This window comes from Nicotiana attenuata, chromosome 2 (genome assembly GCF_001879085.1).
Source record: "Nicotiana attenuata strain UT chromosome 2, NIATTr2, whole genome shotgun sequence".
Lineage (NCBI taxonomy): Eukaryota > Viridiplantae > Streptophyta > Magnoliopsida > Solanales > Solanaceae > Nicotiana > Nicotiana attenuata.
Window position 1 is genome coordinate 81,308,730 of NC_031990.1, and position 11,043 is coordinate 81,319,772.

Consider the following 11,043-nt stretch of genomic DNA (forward strand, 5'->3'; position numbering starts at 1 on the left):
AAAATATTCCCTTGTTATCCGTTTGCAATATATGCCTCTATTCTTCAGGCAGGCTCCTGATTGCTGGACTTGAAATGTATTCCCTTGTTCTCCAGGTGGGCGCCTGATTGCTAAAACTTGAAAAATATTCCCCTGTTCTCCAGGTGGGCGCCTGATTGCTAAAAGGTGGGCGCCTGATTGCTAAACTTGAAAAATATTCCCCTGTTCTCCAGGTGGGCGCCTGATTGCTAAAACTTGAAAAGTATTCCCTTGTTCTCCAGGTGGGCGCCTGATTGCTAAAACTTTGAAAGATATTCCCTTGTTATCCAGGTGGGCGCCTGATTGCTAAAACTTGAAAAGTATTCCCTTGTTCTCCAGGTGGGCGCCTGATTGCTAAAACTTGAAAAGTATTCCCTTGTTCTCCAGGTGGGCGCCTGATTGCTGAAACTTGAAAAATATTCCCTTGTTCTCCAGGTGGGCGCCTGATTGCTAAAACTTGAAAAGTTTTCCCTTGTTCTCCAGGTGGGCGCCTGATTGCTGAAACTTTGAAAAATATTCCCTTGTTCTCCAGGTGGGCGCCTGATTGCTAAAACTTGAAAAAATATTCCCTTGTTCTCCAGGTGGGCGCCTGATTGCTAAAACTTGAAAAATATTCCCTTGTTCTCCAGGTGGGCGCCTGATTGCTAAAACTTTGAAAAATATTCCCTTGTTATCCAGGTGGGCGCCTGATTGCTAAAACTTGAAAAATATTCCCTTGTTTTCCAGGTGGGCGCCTGATTGCAACAAAATAAACAGCAACGAAACTTTCTGCCCCTGTTTCCATCAAAGACAAAATTTGTTAATGTAAAATAGTGATTAGCTGCTGGCATTCTTGTTGGCTATGCTCCCACTTCCGACTTCACCCTGACTTGCTTTCTTGGGCTTGCTTTGACTTGCCACGATTTCCCAATTGACTTTCAACCCTCAACTCTCGATGACCCACATGTTTTGCTCCATATTACTGTTTGGTGTTCCTGTTCCTTTCCTGTGAACCTTGCCTCTTCCTTGCAAACGTCTGATTATTCCACTGATTTTATTGATCCTTCATGTTTTACTCCCTTTCGACATGTCCTCAACTTGTTGTGCCATCCAACTGGGAAGCTGGTAGTTAGCTTTGACATCCTTCTTTTGTTTTTGAACAAACACTAAAACGTCCTACAGACAGATTTCAAGAGAATGAAATGCAATGACCTCGAAGGTGTTGAGGATAGAAAAACTCTGAAAATGAATAAGCGGCGATGAAGAGAAAAGGACAAGACTTATCTGAGTGGAAGGGCTGATTCCATTGATCGTGCTATGCACTTCGGATCCCGACCTAGTCTGCCCAACCAATCAATTGTTACTTACCACATTTGTTGCCTCATACTTTCACGCTCGACTTTTAACAAACCCCAAACCTTGCTCCTTTCACCATGTTTCAAACATCTTTCAACTACAACCTCCTTATTCGCACATCTGAAGACTCATGTTCGCCTTACGATGCCCATGAGGGTTTCCACCAATAATGTCTCTCAAACTCATTTCGCCTTACGGTGCCCATGAGGGTTTTCCCCTATAAGACTCTCTCATTTCTAATATCTCTCAGACTCACTTCGCCTTATGGTGCCCGTGAGGGTTTTCACCAGTAAGACTCTCTCATTTCATCTTTTCCTTCTGGCACCAGAGTGTTGTCTCCCAACAAAATCACTTTACCTGCTTGTATTGACGTTTGTTAAGATTGATCTGAAGTTCTTTCTTTGGTCCGTAATGTGGCTTTTGGATGGGTTTAGAAAGAAAGGTATAGAGGCTCAAAATAATTCGAACGTGGGTCCAATATTACAACTTTCGGCATCATATCTCATGCAACAACCATAACTTCTGCCCCAGTTTCCTTCTTTTGGGATTATTTGGATTTTCTTTTGTTATGACTGAACCTCAGTGAGGCTGCCTACGTACCCTTTCGGGATCAAGTCAAACGTAGTTCAAACACTACGTTCATTGTTGCTATCTTTCCTTTTCTTCCACCTTTGTTTTCTTTCCTTTTACTTCTTTTCTTTTTTTTCATTCACTGTTCTTTTCTTTTCTCTCTTTTTCTCTTTTTCTTTTTTTTCTTTTTTTCTTTTTTCTTTTCTTTTCCTTTTTTACGGTTTTTCTCTTATGTCTCCATTTTCTTTCCTTGGCCTTACGAGCTTGATTATTGATTCCGAAAGAGGGGTATGCAAGAAAGTATTTAAGGCTCAAAGGGGTAACGAGGGATAAAGTGTTTAGATAGCAGAACAAAATGCCTTCGTCATTTCAATCTCCAAGTATGTCAAATACAATCAAGTACACAAAGACGAAAGAATCATACATAATATCTCTTGACTGCATCAGAATTGATAGCCATTTCTACACATTTTCCTTCCACATCTGTCAAATATAAAGCGCCATTGGACAACACTCTGGTTACAACAAATGGCCCCTGCCAGTTTGGGGCGAACTTTCCTTTTGCCTCGGCCCAATGAGGTAGGATACGTCTCAGCACCAACTACCCTACTTCAAACTTACGTGGACGCACCTTCTTGTTATATGCTCTTGCCATTCTCTGTTGGTATAACTGACCATGACATACCGCTGCCAGTCGTTTTTCGTCAATCAGACTTAATTGTTCCAAGCGGGTTTTAACCCATTCATCATCATCAATTTCTGCCTCAGCAATGATCCGGAGGGACGGGATCTCAACCTCTGCGGGTATTACTGCTTCGGTTCCATACACCAAGGAATAAGGAGTCGCTCTACTTAAGTGCGTATAGTAGTGCGATAACCCAACAATGCAAAAGGTAGTTTTTCATGCCATTGCCTTAACCCTTCGACCATTTTCCGAAGTATTTTCTTGATATTCTTGTTAGCTGCTTCAACTGCTCCATTTGCCTTAGGACGATATGGAGTGGAATTGCGGTGCATGATCTTAAACTGCTGACATGTCTCGGCCATCAAATGACTATTGAGATTTGCACCATTATCTGTGATGATTACCTTTGGGACCCCAAACCGGCATATGATATTTGAATGCACGAAATCAACAACTGCCTTCTTAGTCACCGATTTGAAGGTTTTTGCCTCCACCCATTTAGTGAAATAATCAATAGCTACCAAAATGAATCTGTGTCCATTTGATGCTACTGGCTCAATCGGTCCAATAACATCCATTCCCCTAGCAACAAAGGGCCATGGTGCCGACATTGTATGCAATTCCGAGGGCAGAGAATGAATCAAATCTCCATGTATCTGACATTGATGACATTTGCGCACGAAACTGATGCAATCTCGTTCCATGGTAAGCCAATAATACCCTGCTCGGAGGATCTTCTTTGCCAATATGTATCCACTCATATGAGGTCCGCAAACTCCCGCATGTACCTCAGCCATGATAACTGTAGCCTGTCTGGCATCTATACATCTCAATAACCCCAGATCTGGAGTTCTCTTGTACAACACTCCTCCACTGAAGAAAAACCCGCTTGCCAAGCGTCGAATTGCTCTCTTTTGATCCCCTGTAGCCTGTGTCGGGTATACTCCCATCCGGAGATACTCTTTTATGTCATGGAACCATGGCTCACCATCAACTTCTTCCTCCACCACGTTACAATAGGCATGCTGATCTCGAACCTGAATATGTAACGGATCCACGTAAGCCTTGTCCGGATGATGCAACATTGATGCCAAGGTGGCCAAAGCGTCAGCAACCTCATTGTGCATCCTTGGAATGTGTTTGAAATCTATTGACTGAAACCGTTGACAAAGTTCATGCAAGCACTGCCGGTATGGTATGAGCTTCAAGTCCCGTGTTTCCCACTCTCCCTGAATCTGGTGTACAAGAAGATCCGAGTCACCCATGACCAAGATTTCTTGAACACCCATGTCTATAGCCAGTCTCAGTCCCAGGATACAGGCTTCGTACTCAGCCATGTTGTTGGTGCAATAGAAACGAAGTTGAGCAGTGACAGGGTAGTGTTGCCCTGTCTCAGAAATCAGTACTGCTCCTATTCCGACACCCTTGGCATTGGCAGCTCCATCAAAGAACAGTTTCCATCCAGGCTTCTCGACCTGTTCTAATTCTTCAATATGCATTACCTCCTCGTCCGGGAAGTATGTTTTCAAAGGCTCATATTCGTCATCAACGGGATTCTCAGCTAGATGATCAGCCAGTGCTTGTGCTTTCATGGCGGTCCGCGTCACGTAGACAATATCAAACTCCGTAAGCAGGATTTGCCATTTCGCCAGCCTCCCTGTGGGCATGGGCTTTTGAAAAATATACTTCAATGGGTCCAACCGAGAGATGAGATAGGTAGTATATGCTGACAAGTAATGTTTCAACTTTTGCGCTACCCAGGTTAAAGCACAACACGTCCTCTCGAGTTGAGTGTATTTTACCTCATATGATGTGAACTTCTTGCTGAGGTAGTAAATCGCCTGCTCTTTCCTTCCCGTGATGTCATGCTGCCCCAGTACACAACCAAACGAATTGTCTAACACAGTCAGGTAAAGGATCAGGGGCCTTCCTGGCTCTGGCGGGACCAACACTGGTGGGCTAGCCAAATACTTCTTGATCTTATCAAATGCTGCTTGACATTCGTCCGTCCATCTGACCGCAGCATCTTTCTTTAACAACTTGAAAATGGGTTCACAAGTAGTTGTAAGCTGGGCAATGAACCTGCTGATGTAATTCAACCTGCCAAGTAAACTCATCACATCTTTCTTGTTCCTTGGCGGTGGTAACCCTTGGATGGCTTTGATCTTTGACGGGTCTAATTCGATACCGCGCCGACTTACCACGAATCCCAATAACTTCCCTGATGGAACTCCAAATGCACATTTTGCTGGATTAAGCTTGAGGTTGTACCTGCGGAGTCTCTGGAAGAATTTCCTCAAATCCCTAACATGATCACATTGTTTCCTCGACTTTATGATCACGTCATCCACATAGACCTCGATCTCCTGATGTATCATGTCATGGAACATGGTAGTCATTGCCCTCATATACGTTGCCCCTGCGTTCTTCAACCCGAATGGCATGACCCTGTAACAGTACGTCCCCCAAGGTGTGATGAACGCTGTCTTTTCCGCATCCTCCTCATCCATCAAAATCTGGTGATAGCCCGCGTAACAATCCACAAAGGAAGCAATCTCATGTTTGGCACAATTGTCAATCAATATATGGATGTTTGGAAGTGGGAAGTTGTCCTTCGGGCTCGCCTTATTGAGATCACGGTAATCAACACATACTCTGGTCTTCCCATCCTTCTTTGGTACAGGCACCACATTAGCTAACCAGGTAGGGTATCGAGTAACTCGTATGACCTTCGCCTCAAGCTGCTTGGTAACCTCTTCTTTGATTTTCACACTGATATCTGTTTTAAATTTCCTCAACTTCTGCTTGACAGGCGGGCATTCCGAATAAACAGGCAATTTGTGGACCACCAGATCGGTACTCAAACCCGGCATGTCATCATATGACCATGCGAAAACATCTTTGTATTCAAGCAGCAATTTAATTATCTCCTCCCTGAGCGGGGCTTCCAAATGGACACTTATTTTTGTTTCCCGAACATTCTCCCGATCCCCTAGATTGATTGCCTCTGTGTCATTCAAGTTAGGCTTGGGTTTTTCCTCAAATTGATTTAACTCTTTACTGATTTCTTCCAAAGCTTCCACATTATCGTATTCCCCTCCATCCTCACACTCAATTTCCTGTATTACTATTTCACATTGATTATCAAGACTAGGCCGGCGACTCCTTATGCATGACACATCATTGAAATCAGCATAAAAGGGACTGTACAAAAGAGAAAAGAAAACAAAAATAAAGACTATCAGGAAAGAAGAAAAGAGGAAATTGCATTTCATTATAATTGTAAGATAACAAGGTTTAACTCATCCAAAATGGACGGAACATAAGAATCTGAATTACAACCCTGGAAATAATCCAGATTTAGTACTCAAAGACAAAAACTAACTACCACGACTCCTTCCGAATTGGAAGAGGAGTAGCTTCCCAGTTATTGAGCTTAGCCTGAGATCCCACGAACTGCACATCAACTTTACTCGGACCTTCGCCGGGTTCCACCATATTCACTTCATCGAACACCTTTTCGAACCTTGCGAGCATCTCCTTGTCAGGTTCTATCACCACAGAATTTGGCATTGCTGTTGCTGGGCGTTGTTTAGTACCAGGCCGGACGAAGGAACGGGAAAGGCGGGGAATAGGTTTTGGAAGGGTCCACACTCTCTTTTTCATCTTTTTGGCTCTCCTTATGTCAGCTGAAGTGGGTTTGAAACCTAGCCCAAAAGTGTCTAGATTTCCGGGGAGAGACACCGGCTGTATGATTCCTTGCAGTGAAGCACCTAACCCCTTTCCGGGCAAGAATCCATTTCTTATCATCTCTGAGGCTACCATAACAGATGCGGCAGCTATCTTGGGCATAGGAACACACTCTCCTTCCGGGATTTTATCAACTGGCACTGTATCCATGACTTGATACACCCAGGGACCTTTGTCATTTTCAACTTCCTCAAAGGATGTAATAGCATTACAAGAATTGTCCTCTCCATGAACCACGATCTCCTGCCGATCCCATTCAAACTTGACCATTTGATGCAAAGTAGATGGTACTGCCTTGGCGGCATGAATCCAGGGCCGTCCCAATAAAAGATTGTAGGAAACACTAACATCGAGCACTTGAAACTCCATCGTGAATTCCACAGGTCCTATTGTTAGCTCCAACACAATATCTCCCACTGTGTTTTTCCCTCCGCCGTCAAATCCCCGTACACAGATGCTGTTTTTATGAATTCTTTCCCTGTCAACTTGCAACTTTTCTAGAGTGGAAAGAGGGCAAATGTTGGCACTAGACCCATTATCAATTAACACCCGCGTCACCACGGAATCTTCACACTTCACTGTGAGGTACAAAGCTCTATTATGTTCAGTTCCTTCCAATGGTAACTCGTCATCAGAAAATGTCACCCTATTTACCTCAAAAATCTTATTCGCAATCTTCTCAAGATGATTCACAGTAATTTTATCTGGCACATGAGCTTCATTTAGAATCTTCATCAAGGCCCGGCGGTGTTCGTCCGAATGGATCAATAAAGACAATAATGAGATCTGTGCCGGGGTTTTCCTCAATTGTTCCACAATCGAATAGTCCTGGGCCTTCATCTTTTTCAGGAACTCTTCAGCTTCTTCTTCAGTAACAGCCTTCTTTGTTGGTACCGGATTGTCTTTAGCTGCTTTAGCCTTTCTCAATTCTTCAGGGGCAAAGCATCTCCCTGATCTAGTCAACCCATGAGTCTCACACACTTCTTCTTTAATTTCCTTTCCTTGGTACATCACAGTTACCCTGTCATAATTCCACGGGACAGCTTTCTCGCTAACCACGGGCAATTGGGTCACCGGTTTGATGATAACTGGCTCTGCTCGAACGCCTTTTACAACCAACACAAGTTCGACAGCTGCTCCTGGTATTGTCACCTTAACAAGCCCTGGTTTTATCACCCTTACTGGTTCACTGACTATCTGGCCCACTGCGACCAAAGCTTTCTTATCAACCAATTCCTCTTTTGCTTTACTTTCGCTTGCTTTAATCATCATCACAGTCTGTGACGGCTTCTTGTGTTCTCCCTTCTGCACTATCTCGATCATGTGAGCCTCATGATGAACAGGTAGCGGATTCTGCGTGATATTGGGAGTCTCCGGAACCTGCACCTCAATTCTCCGTGTATCAATCAATTCCTGAATGGCAGTTTTCAGATGCCAACACTTCTCTGTATCATGTCCAGGCGCTCCTGAGCAGTACTCACAATTCACTGAATGGTCCAGGTTCCTTGGGGGAGGGTTTGGTAATTTAGGTTCGATCGGGTTCAACATACCCAACTGCCTCAGTCTGTGGTATAGGCTCGTATAAGATTCTCCCAAGGGAGTAAAAGTCTTCTTCTTCTGCGACCTATCATCCTTATATGCAGGATTGGGTTGGAAACTGGTTCCAGCGGCATTTCTGTTGGTTCTTGGGGGTGGGTAAGTGTTTTGGGGAGTGGGTGCGCGCCATTGGGCACGAGTAGGAGGTTGTGGGTATGTCTGGGCATGATGGACAGAGAAATGGGGAGTAGGAGGTGGGTAGTAATGCTGTGGTGGGCCATATGAGGTATGCGGGTAAGCTTGGGGGTGAGGGCGAGGTTGGTGATAATATGGTGACGGACCCCTAGACCAAACCCTTGATTCCACTACTGCCACTTCTTCTTTCTTCTTCTTTCCCAATACTCCTCCGGTGCCGCTTTGAATGGCCTGAGTGGTTGCTTTGAGTGCTGAGTAGCTCATAATTTTGTTGGACTTGAGACCCTCTTCTACCATGCTTCCCATCTTTACGACTTCGTTGAAAGTTTTCCCCATAGCGGACACCAGATGGCCATAGTAGGTTGGCTCTAAAGCCTGAAGGAAATAATCCACCATCTCATTCTCTTTCATCGGGGGATCAACCCTTGCTGCTTGCTCTCTCCAGCGGAAACCGTATTCTCTAAAGCTTTCTCCGGGCTTCTTCTCGATTTTGGTCAGTGACAGACGGTCTGGGACGATTTCGAGATTGTACTGAAAATGACATGCAAAAGCTTGAGCTAAGTCATCCCAGGTGTACCACCGAGCATGATCTTGTCTTGTGTACCACTCCAACGCCGCTCCACTTAAGCTTTGACTAAAGTAGGCCATTAATAGCTCATCCTTTCCTCCAGCCCCCCTCATCTTGCTGCAGAAACCCCTCAGGTGGGCCACCGGATCACCATGGCCGTCATATAAGTCGAACTTGGGTAGTTTGAATCCCACTGGCAATTGGACGTCAGGAAATAAGCACAAGTCCTTGTAGGCCACGCTCACTTGACCCCCGAGTCCTTGCATATTTCTGAAGGACTGCTCTAAACTTTTGACCTTTCGTATCATCTCCTCTTGTTCCGGGTTTTTGGGAGGTTTCTCTTCTTCAGCTGAGAGATTAAAATGGGGAGTGTAAGAGCATGGTTCTGGGGGTTTGAAGGTGGGTTCGGGTGGGTAATAGTGATTTTCCTGGGTTTGGAATAGAGGTTCGCTTGAGGATCTGTGTAATGCGGTGGGTGGAGGAGCCACGAATACTGGGGCGATTGGTGGTGGGGGACCTGGAATTGGCTTGGAGGGTGGTAGTGGTGGTGTCTGAGAAGTGGTTCCGTAATATTGCTGGTGAGTAGGGAGAGCAGGATATGAGTTCGCTGTGGGAGGATCTTGGGGTTGAGTTGGTGGGAGGTAATTGGGATTGGCAGGATAGGCTGGTGGGGGATGTCCCTTCGACCAAGCCTGGTACATTTCGGCCATCTGCTGCTTTAACTTATACATCTCCTCTCTCATTGTATTCACATCCATTGCCTCCTCCTCTCTGGATGGGTCAACGATGCTTGCTTCTAGATCTTGGTTGGCCATTTTCGACTTGTCTTTGGAGCGGGTGTTGTAAGGGTGGGTTGCCAGAATGCCAGTCAGCTTATCACCTGCCTGGACTCATCAACAACAACTTGTTAGCGGTTAGGTCATTAACAAATAGATAACCGCACATTGATGGATAGATGCACCTAAGCAGTCAAACGTTGCTATTATGTCGCTGTTCAATCACATGCGTCATCCCGGCTTTTATTTCTTTCTCTTGCCAATTAATTCCTACTCCTATCTTTCCCTCTTTACCCCTTCTTTTTCTCTTTTGGATTCTCTTTCCTTTGGTTTTTCCCTTATTTGTATCATTCCTTTTTAGTTTTCCTTTGATTTATTTAGAAATGGTCGAATCCTATGGAGATTGCCTACGTATCACGAGCCCGCGTGAATCAGACCAAGCGTAGTTCGCGACGATAAATGTAAAGTAGAAGCAGAATATTTTTGGGAATTTTCAAGTTTATTGATAGCAACTATGTCTATTACAAAGACTCAAAACAGACCCTGATGCAAAAAGAACTACAGACTCCATATCCCTATCCTAGTTCCAACAAAATACAGACTCAATCAACTGACTGTCTTTTAACAAAAGGGAAATACAGACAGACTCAAAAGGTAAACTCTAGCAGACTCAAAAACAACTATGAATACATTAAAGCTCCTGGTGCCCGCGGGACATCGTTCGGTCTCGCCGCGGGCCTATATGCAAGTTCCCCTTGGAGTCTGTCTAAGTCATTCATTATCTGCTTCACAAATATCATGACTGATGCAAAGAAGGTGGTACGGGTCATGTTCTCGCACATCTGGCATTTCCGGGTAATAGAATGAGCAACAGTTAAGATTCTCTCTCGGATTCTTCCTTTCTCTTGAAGCAACCGCCCTATCTGCTGGGCCCTAGCCTCCAAAGTCTGTTCAAACGCCTGGCTTTGTTCTCGAAGTTGCTGCAAATCCATTTCTAGCTGTGCTAATGCCCTATAACAGTGTTCTCTCTCGACTTTGAAATCCTTTGCCTGTTTAATCATTCGGTTTTCTGCGACAGTGGCCTTTTCCTTTAATCTTGCGACCTTATTGTCATATTCTTCTTTTAACTGCTTAACCATGCGAGCCCGTTCTTCTGCATTTTTGGCCAATTGTCTCCGGGCCCCAACTAATTCCTTTTCTGCTTTGTCGAGGTCAAAACTGTAATCATTCACCTTTTGCCTTAGATTTGCTATAAGCTTTGTATCTTTGGCACTTCTGACAGGGTTGTCGGCCTCTAGCTTCATCTTTTGTATTTGGGCCCGTAAAACTTCATTCTCCTTGGCCAATTGTTTTCTCTCCCCTTCGTCAGCCGCGGCTTGCAAGCTATTTTCAAATCAGAGGTCTTGGACCTGTTTTTCCAACGCTCCTATGCGGGCCCTGTACTCGTTTTCTTTAGCTAACCAACCCCACTGTTCTTGTGATGAATCAACAAATTCCTGGATGTGAGATCTTTTGGCCGGTCTTCCGAATGCAACGTCCCTTCTATACCAAGCCTGATAATCAGGTGACACCTCTCCTCTGGCTCGATCCCGGACATAAGTGTTTGCCGC

The 11,043-nt window shown here is 44.7% G+C and overlaps 1 pseudogene; it reads right to left on the reverse strand.

Annotated features, from left to right (window-relative positions):
• Positions 2,342-7,399, reverse strand: LOC109221511 (annotated as a pseudogene).